Raw genomic sequence first — 9556 nt, forward strand, 5'->3', positions numbered from 1 at the left:
GTTTGTGGGCCCTACATGCATTGCATAGAAAACATTAGAACCATTACAATTAAATGAATGTTCTTTTTCAGCAGGGGCTGCATGATTCAGCCCACTTAGCACACTTGGCAAACAACAGCTGGCAGAGCACAACAAATTGCGTTAGGGTCTCGTAGCATATTGTACCCAGTCAACACTCTGGTCTCCGGCCTATTCCGTTTGAGACTCGGGGGACTCTGATTTGGGGGGCTTCTTGCGGGCCAAGTCTGGCAGAATCATATTACTCCGGGATCCGGCTAATGGTACTCAGGCCGAGGTCACTTCAGGTAATGTCAGATTAACTTTTCAGGAGTAGGGCCATTTTATGTTTTTATTCGGCAGGTCATGAAATACCAATTTAAAAAACTAAGAATTTTGATATTTCACCTCCAAGTCAGATTTTGATAGGTAATTAAAAGCTATAATTTGTGACTGTCTCTGCAGTCATATCGCTATCAGAGATGGTCTCTAATTTAGAGAATCTCCGAATCTATGCTTTTACTACAGGCTATGGCAATGGTTTCTGTTGTTGCAGTCCACCACAATTGAAAAGTGCACATTCACTTCCATTACATTTGTTCTAGGCTACCAGCCTGTAAAATAATCATGCACAATAATACAGGATTCCCTTACAAAAATTCACCGCTGTTAAAATGCAGTAAAACTGCAGTACAATTAAATAATGTTTGTTTAATTAATGATATCTGGTAAATTGCTGTGTGTGTTGGCTTCCAATGACCATCTTTCGTTGATGTTAATTTCTCAGTTTATTGTGTTGCACATTTTCTTCTGTTCCACTGAATGCAATTTTGATGTTCTATTATGTCCAACTACATTTGTTTTCTGTTTTTTTTTAAATTATACGTAGGCCTGTCTTTTATTTCAATATCATACTACAATCCACCAGAATTTCCATTTCCATTCCATTTATTTCCATCAATAATTTGTACAAAATCATTGCACCCAAATTTGACCCCGAGAATGACAATTATATTTTCCCTTAAAGATTTTAATGAATTAACAATGCGTGCAGTAATTATATTTTACATTCAGTAGCTAAATAAGGAGGTAGGTATATCAGTTCCAGCTAAAACTTGTATTGGAATCTGTTCCTCGCACAACAATAGTTCTTTGTCGCAAGCAGCCTGCTTTTATCAACATTCCATACAGCATGTCGGGACAAAGCACCGAGTAAGCTACACAACACTGCTGGAAAACAACACAGTTTCTTGAAATGTATGTTGTTGGGTTTTTATAGATTTGACTGCTAAATGGTAGTCTCTGTTCTCCAGCATTCTTGTTTCATTTTTGTAAGTAAAGTGCCAGTTTGTTGGGGAGAAGAGCATCAAGGAAAGTTTTGCTAGCTGGCTAATTTTAGATAGCTAACGTTAGCTCTCTGGCAAATCCTCCATGGACTTGTTAAGTTTTCATTTTTACCTGTTGTAACTTATTGACATTTTGATCTGTTTAGTTAATGACAGTAAATATGTGTTTCTCTCTTTCTGTGTGTGTGTGTGTGTGTGTGAGAGGGATGATCATAGCTTCTAGAAAAGATTGTGACCATGTCAACATTGTGTCATGCTAGCTACTGTATGTGTGTGAGAGAGATGGTTAATGATTACACATACACAACCGTTCATAAGTTTGGGGTCACTTAGAAATGTCCCTTGTTTCCCATGAAAACAAACAGGAAGTTAGTTGCAAAATGAATAGGAAATTCAAGTCAAGATGTTGACAAGGTTATAAATAATGATTTTTAATTCAATAATAATTGTGTCCTTCAAACTTTGCTTTCGTCAAAGAATCCTCCATTTGCAGCAATTACAGCCATGCAGACCTTTGGCATTCTAGTTATCAATTTGTTGAGGTAATCTGAAGAGATTTCATCCCATGCTTCCTGAAGCACCTCCCACAAGTTGGATTGGCTTGATCTGCATTTCTTACGTATCATACTGTCAAGCTGCTCCCACAACAGCTCAATAGGGTTGAGGTCCGGTGACTGTGCTGGCCACTCCATTATAGACAGAATACCAGCTGACTGCTTCTTCCCTAAATTGTTTATGCATAGTTTGGAGCTGTGCTTTGGGTCATTGTGCTTTGGGTCACTCCAATTAAGCACCTTCCACAGGGTATGGCATGGCGTTGCAAAATGGAGTGATAACCTTCCTTCTTCAAGATCCCTTTTATCCTGTACAAATCTCCCACTTTTACCACCACCAAAGCACCCCCAGATCATCACACCATGCTTGACAGATAGCGTCAAGCACTCCTCCAGTATCTGTTTTCTTCTTCTGCATCTCACAAATGTGTCTTCTTTGTGATCCGAACACCTCAAACTTAGATTTGTCTGTCCATAACACCTTTTTCCAATCTTCCTCTGTCCAGTGTCTGTTCTTTTGCCCATCTTAATATTTGATTTTTATTGGCCAGTCTGATATATGGCTTTTTCTTTGCAACTCTGCTTAGAAGGCCAGGATCCCGGAGTCGTCTTTTCACTGTTGATGTTGAGACCGGTGTTTTGCATGTACTGTTTAATGAAGCTGCCAGTTGAAGACTTTTGAGGCATCTGTTTCTCAAACTAGACACTGATGTACTTGTCCTCTTGCTCAGTTGTGCACCCGTGCCTCCCACTCCTCGTTCTATTCTGGTTAGAGCCAGTTTGCGCTGTTCTGTGAAGTAGTACACAGTATTGTACGAGATTTTCAGTTTCTTGGCAATTTCTCACATGGAATAGCCTTCATTTCTCAGAACAAGAATAGACTGACGAGTTTCAGAAGGTCTTTGTTTGTCAATTCTGAGTCTGTAATCGAACCCACAAATGCTGATGCTCCAGATACTCAACTAGTCTAAAGGCCAGTTTTATTGCTTCTTTAATCAGGACAACAGTTTTCAGCTGTACTAACATAATCGCAAAAGGGTTTTCTAATGATCAATTCACCTTTTAAAAAGATGAACTTGGATTAGCTAACACAACGTGCCATTGGAACACAGGAGTGATGGTTGCTGATAATGGGCCTCTGTACGCCTATGTAGATATTCCATTTAAAAAATCTGCCGGTTCCAGCGACAATAGTCATTTACAACATGAACAATGTCTACACTATTTCTGATCAATTTGTTGCTATTTTAATGGACCAAAAAAATTGCATTTATTTCACAAACAAGCACATTTCTTTTTTTAAAAACCCTTTTCTCCCCAATTTCATGGTATCCAATTGTTTTTAGTAGCTACTATCTTGTCTCATCGCTACAACTCCCGTACGGGCTCGGGAGAGACGAAGGTTGAAAGTCACGTGTCCTCCAATACACAACCCAACCAAGCCGCACTGCTTCTTAACACCCGGAAGCCAGCCGCACCAATGTGTCAGAGGAAACACTATGTACCTGGCAACCTTGGTTAGCACGCACTGTGCCCGGCCCGTGTTTCCTCCAACACATTGGTGCTTACGGGTTAAGTGGGCATTGTGTCAAGAAGCAGGGTGGCTGGGTTGTGTTTCGGAGGACACACGCCTCTCCGTACGGGAGTTGCAGTGATAAGACAAGACTGACCAATTGGATACCACGAAACTGGGGAGAAAACTGGTTGAAAAAATACATAAAATAATCATTTAAGAATATGTTGTAGATATAAACTTTATATTGGTGACTACAGAAACAAATATAAAGCTCATGAGTAATGTTTTCAATATCCACATTTTTCCTCTGCAATACTTTTTACAGTAGGTAGGTAATAAGCTGTGGTCATTACCAGGTTATGATGAGGTCTTTAACTATGACCAGTAGGCTACATAATATAGCACATAAGATAGTGGTCAGAATTATGACCAGCTGGTCGTATAGTGGTCTGAAAAATATGTCATATTCTGGCCAGTAAAAAGAAAAAAAAATGTCCTTTTTCAACCAGAATAAGATGTCATACTGATGTCTTTTCAACCAGGTTTTGCCCACTGGGTTCTCAGTGTGGCCAGTCTACTTTTCTTGGGTAAAATGCTAGATTAACTTTAAGCAAAACATTAGGAAATGTTACATTCTTTCTACGATAAACATTAGAAATTTGATCGCCATGCCTCATTTTTGCCACAAAGACCTTGCTTTTTCATTGTAAGTTAATTTACTTCTGTGGCTGCCAGCCAAATAGAATTGCATTTATGTTGTCATCTGATGAAAAGGAAGCTATTGTCTGCCAAATTTTTTGCAGTAATGTATTTCTGTGAAGGAAACCTATAGTTGCATGTCCCTGATCACTCTACTGAGGCAAAAAAACAACAACTTAGCTTTCAATATAAAATGTGACCCTTTCAATAAACATCTGGACTCTCCTGCTCCACTTTCTCCTATTTACAAACACACGGCTGGCTCAACTGTTCTGGGCAACTACGGTAGGCTTCATAAAGTAAAATAATGTGACAGGTGAAAAGAAGAACGCAATCTGCTTTATCTCCTAATGTATTGCAAAGTTTACTGCAGGCAGCAACAAATATAGACATTTATTGAATAACGTAATAGTTTCAACGGTATTGAAAAACCATCCCGTGGCTATTTCCAAATACCCCGGTATACGGTACACCGCCCAAGCCTAAATCAGTGATTTTTACCCAAGTGCCGCTAGGGCTGGGCGATATTGCCAAAATATTATATATTTTATATTATGTATTTTTTTTAATTGGACGGTAATGGTATTTTACTGTATTTTTAATTTTGGAATAATACAAGTTCTACATTTGCTTTATGAGCAGTGAGTGATCCTAGGGTGGCAACACATACATTCTAAGTGATATCAATGAGTCTTTCTCCATTCTGATTGTATTATACTGTTAAATTCGATTTTAACCAAAACAAATTTCAGCACTTTTATCATTTCTGCATTTCCTGCACTCAATTGCAGTGGTGGAAAAAGTACCCAATTGTCATATTTGAGTAAAAGTAAAAATACGTTAATAGAAAATGACTCAAGTAAAAGTCACCCAGTAAAATACTACTTGAGTAAAAGTCTAAAAGTATTTGGTTTTAAATATACTTAAGTATCAAAAGTAAAAGTATAAATAATTTCAAATTCCTTAGATTAAGCAAACCAGATGGCACCATTTTCTTGTTTTTTTTTAATGATGGATAGCCGGGGGCACACTCCAACACTCAGACATAATTTACAAACAAAGCATTTGTGTTTAGTGAGTTCTCCAGATCAGAGATGACCAGGGATGTTCTCTTGACAAGTGTGTGAATTGGACCATTTTCCTGTCCTGCTAAGCATTCAAAATGTAACGAGTACTTTTAGGTGTAAGAGAAAATGTATGGAGTAAAAAGTTGTTATGGGATTTTTATGAATAATGACTAAATTATGTATACATTTCAATCAGAACTATGACTAAACAGAATACTACTATGTTACTGTATGGATGTATGAATCTTATTATAATCATAATACTGAATGTAATGTGTGTAGTTTTCATCCAGAATTAGAAGGACTGTCTGTTCCTTGTTAGAAACGAATGGAGCTATTGTCAGACTGGCTGGAATGCTGTGTTCCTTACAGGACATCCTGTCTCTACACAGGGAGAAGAGAGACCTTGGGCTAGTAGTAGATTATTTAACAGGTGGTGGACAATGTGGAAAGGCTTGTGAACTATACTGCCATTATATCGGAGTGGAGGAAGGACAGAATAAAACCTGTGACGTAATTTTTAGTATAAAACCTGATGTAAATTGTACTATGATCAGTACTGTCGAGAATAAACGCTATTGATTGATTTTGAGACTGGTCTCTGTCCATTTTATGCAAATAAGTATCTTACAAATTCTTAGAAATGGGCAGAGTGTTTTAATTGAATTGGTTGTTAAACATATAGGAATAGAATTCATTTAACAAAAGTACAGTATTTTGTTAAAGGAATGTAGTGAAGTAAAAGTTGTCAAAAAAAAAAAATAGTAATGTAAAGTACAGATACCAAAAAAAAAAAACGTAAGTAGTACTTGAAAGTATTTTTACACCATTGCTCAATTGAGATCATTTCCACACTGCCACGTAAGGCTGCACGATATGGGCAAATAATCTAGGACTTATTTTTAACCAAATGTTGCAATTGAAATTTGACTTGCAAATTAGAATTAAAGCAAAACTGTTGGAATCATGGAAATAGTATGACTATTCTAATTCTATAGTTAAGACTATAATAGTGGGCACTTTGAATACAGTGTTTGAGATGACAAGGAATTAAAATGCCAGGGAGGAGTTATTGTGACAGGGTAGGAAATAAAGTGCTGATAGTGTTTCATAGGGGATCCTATAAACTTTGGCTACATTGCATGTTCTCTTAGCTACTTCATGTAGCTAACATATTCTTGCTTTGCATAGTCCTCTTTGATTTAGAAGATACTGTTGCACAAACAACATGCTGATTTAGGTCTCCACCATCCCTGGTATTATCAGGATGTATTAGCTAGCTACGTTTGCTCTTACTCAGTACATTTATTTGCTATCTAGCTAGCTAGCTATTAGCATTAGCGGCTAACAATTAGCATCTCACAAGATTTAGGGCAACTTGCTAAGAAAATACAAACTAGCTGTTTGCTGATGTAAGTGTAACCGATGTGATATGGCTAGCTAGTTAGTGGTGGTGCGCGCTAATAGTGTTTCAATCGGGTGACGTCACTCGCTCTGAGACCTGAAGTAGTTGTTCCCCTTGCAGAGGGCCTTGGCTTTTGTGGAGCGATGGGTAACGATGCTTCGAGGGTGGCTGTTCTCGATGTGTGCAGAGGGTCCCTGGTTCGAGCCCAGGTAGGGGCGAGGAGAGGGACGGAAGCTATACTGTTACATTGATGCTGTTGACCCGGATTACTGGTTGTTGCGGAAAAGGAAGAGGTTGAAAGGGGGGTGAGTGTAACCGATGTGAAATGTCTAGCTAGTTAGCGGTGGTGCGCGCTAATAGCGTTTCAATCGGGTGACGTCACTCGCTCTGAGACCTGAAGTAGTTGTTCCCCTTGCTCTGCAAGGGCCGTGGGGCGATGGGTAACGATGCTTCGTGGGTGTCAGTTGTGTATGTGTGCAGAGGGTGCCTGGTTTGAGCCCAAGTAGGGGCAAGGAGAGGGACTGAAGCAATACTGTTACATAAGAAACAGACCAATAGTGTCATTATAGAATGCTAGTGGATTTATATTAAGAAGCAAAGTGAAACAGCATTGTCCTCATCAACATTGTTGCATGTGCTGCATTGACCTTTCAGACTGAACGCAAGTATCTGTGGTTGAGGAACATCAAATGCGCTCATGTGACACGGGGTGTGGCTAGGTCTGTGTGGAAAGTGGCACAGAGAGAAAGAGCGGAGAGAGATGACTCAAGTAGTGAAGTAAACTAGAACAATTGACATTACACCTGACGTATCACATTTAACAACCAAACATTCAAATACCGGTATAGAAGGTAAAGTAAAAACCCAAACCGGTCCCTGCATCAATACCGGTATATCATAAAATACGGTATACCGCCCAGCCCTATACAGTGCCGCTACTGGACAAAGCCTGGAGCCTATAGAAAAAGTTTCTGACTTTCACATTACTGAAACCAGAAACCCACAACTGTGCTCTACCAACAATATTAAGTTGCATTGGTTAACCGGGGTCTTAGCCAAGCAAATTCATATTCAATTCAGGAGGGGGGAACCTGTCTGACTTTGCATTACAACTCACTTTTTAACAGCAAAATATAGATAAGTGAGCTTTGTGAGTTCTGTAAAAGGAGTCTCTTAATTTCATACAAGTCAAACTGGCAACTTAGGGTTGAGAAAAAGTAGAAGATTTAGACTAGAAGCGGAGCTGAGTAAATAATACTCAAATGCAAGGGCCTGTTATTTCCTGTGGCATGCAGGGTGGTGTATGTCGGAATTTAGGAGAGAGCTTCAAGAGGGTGACGGAGAGGATTGTTATCTTTTGGGCGGGTAGGGCAGTAGCAACATAGGTCTTGGTTTCCAGCAGTTGCGTCTGTATAGACCACACACAAAAGACAGAGTGGGCCTTCACCTTCCAAATACAGGAAAGCCCACTCCACTCAAATTGGAAATATGCATGCAACCAACCATCACCAGCCCAACATTGCATGACTACAGGAATGTTTACCTTTATTTCACTAGGCAAGTCAGTTAAAGAACAAATTCTTATTTTGTAACATGTAACAGCTGTTACTTTGTGATGTGCTTATTAGTCCATAGTAAAAGGACGCTCTGGTTGTAAATGTATAAACAATAGGCACAATACCATTCACATCCTCACATTGTTGTTATGACAAGTCACTATATGTTACATGAGCACAGAACATATGGATTCTCCACAATGGGCCATAGTGGGTGTGGAGAGATTAAATACTATGGCTTTACTTGCTAAAACCAGCTACCTTGCATTCATTGCTAATGAGGAGTGAATGGATTTGAGAACCATAACTTGTGTAGATTCAAGCCACGGGTCTGTTCCTTTTTTATAGTGCAGCGTTCTTCTTTTGTGTAGGAAGAAGTGCTAGAAGGGCATAAACGCATTACTGACAAAAAAACAGGATGGCGACGCCTCATACTACGTTAGTAACTCGTAATAAAAACGGCTCTATTTAACACAGATTATTCCATTGTAGTAGTTTGTTCATGAGTCATGTGCTAATCTCATTTCACTTCAAAATAGATACCTCGGTGGTGCTGTTCGTTTTTTGCGTACAACTAAAAAACGGAGGGGATTACACAAAATATAGTTTTTTCCAATACAGCACAATGTCGTATAGCTTTGCAACAATTTTCACAACGTTCGTTAACGGGGCCATCCAATCTTTCTTTACAAGATCCTCGAAGAAAACTTTTATGAACACGTCATTCACATAGCGGGTTTCTCGTAACTTCTATGCAGTTGACTATCTCCCATAGCGTTCATAGGGCGGATACATTTTGAAAATTCGAATGAAACTAATATGAAACGAATATACCTATAGTTTACTTACTATAATCATTTTTTTTCTTCCGAAATCGTATATAGTAAGTAAACTACGTGACTTCTCAAAGTTGATACATTGTAACTTTGTATGAAAACGTTCTACCCTTTGTATGATGGCTACACAACACATTCGATACCACGTCTTCCCCGTTTTTGAGTCATTTCTACAAAGGCAAATAGTCACACGAAAAGGAGACATACTTACATAGTGCGGGACGACAGCTCAGCAGCCTAACTGTTTTTGGTAAAGCATGACCAGAAGGTACATGAGGTCGGGGTGCTTATTTGCCCTGCCTCCAATTTCGTGTGCGAGCGCTCACGCGTGCGTGGATGTTTCAGAAATAGCCATTGAGAAACGCAAAATGTTTATCATGGTTTTACGACTGACTCATTTTCCCTTGGTAGCCTAACGTCTGAGTTAGGTTATTTAAGTAACTTTTCCATGAGTCTCACAAAAAAATACAGTTTATAACTGTGGCAATGAACACAACAAAATCCAAATTTTTAACACAGGGTATCTTTTGTCTGGCAGCAAACATTTACTACAGGCTATGGTGTATCCATTACCATATCT

At 39.0% G+C, this 9556-nt stretch overlaps 1 protein-coding gene across 1 annotated transcript in view; it reads right to left on the bottom strand.

The window, feature by feature from the left end:
• LOC115142884 (CMP-N-acetylneuraminate-beta-galactosamide-alpha-2,3-sialyltransferase 2-like) overlaps positions 1-9290 on the bottom strand; it is a 48969-nt gene extending 39679 nt beyond the window's left edge. The window contains exon 1 of the mRNA XM_029682699.2: positions 9188-9290. The gene's annotated coding sequence lies outside the window, so the exon portion shown is untranslated. The remainder of the gene's footprint in view (positions 1-9187) is intronic.
• Between the last annotated feature and the right edge of the window lie 266 nt (positions 9291-9556).

This window comes from Oncorhynchus nerka, linkage group LG15 (genome assembly GCF_034236695.1).
Source record: "Oncorhynchus nerka isolate Pitt River linkage group LG15, Oner_Uvic_2.0, whole genome shotgun sequence".
Lineage (NCBI taxonomy): Eukaryota > Metazoa > Chordata > Actinopteri > Salmoniformes > Salmonidae > Oncorhynchus > Oncorhynchus nerka.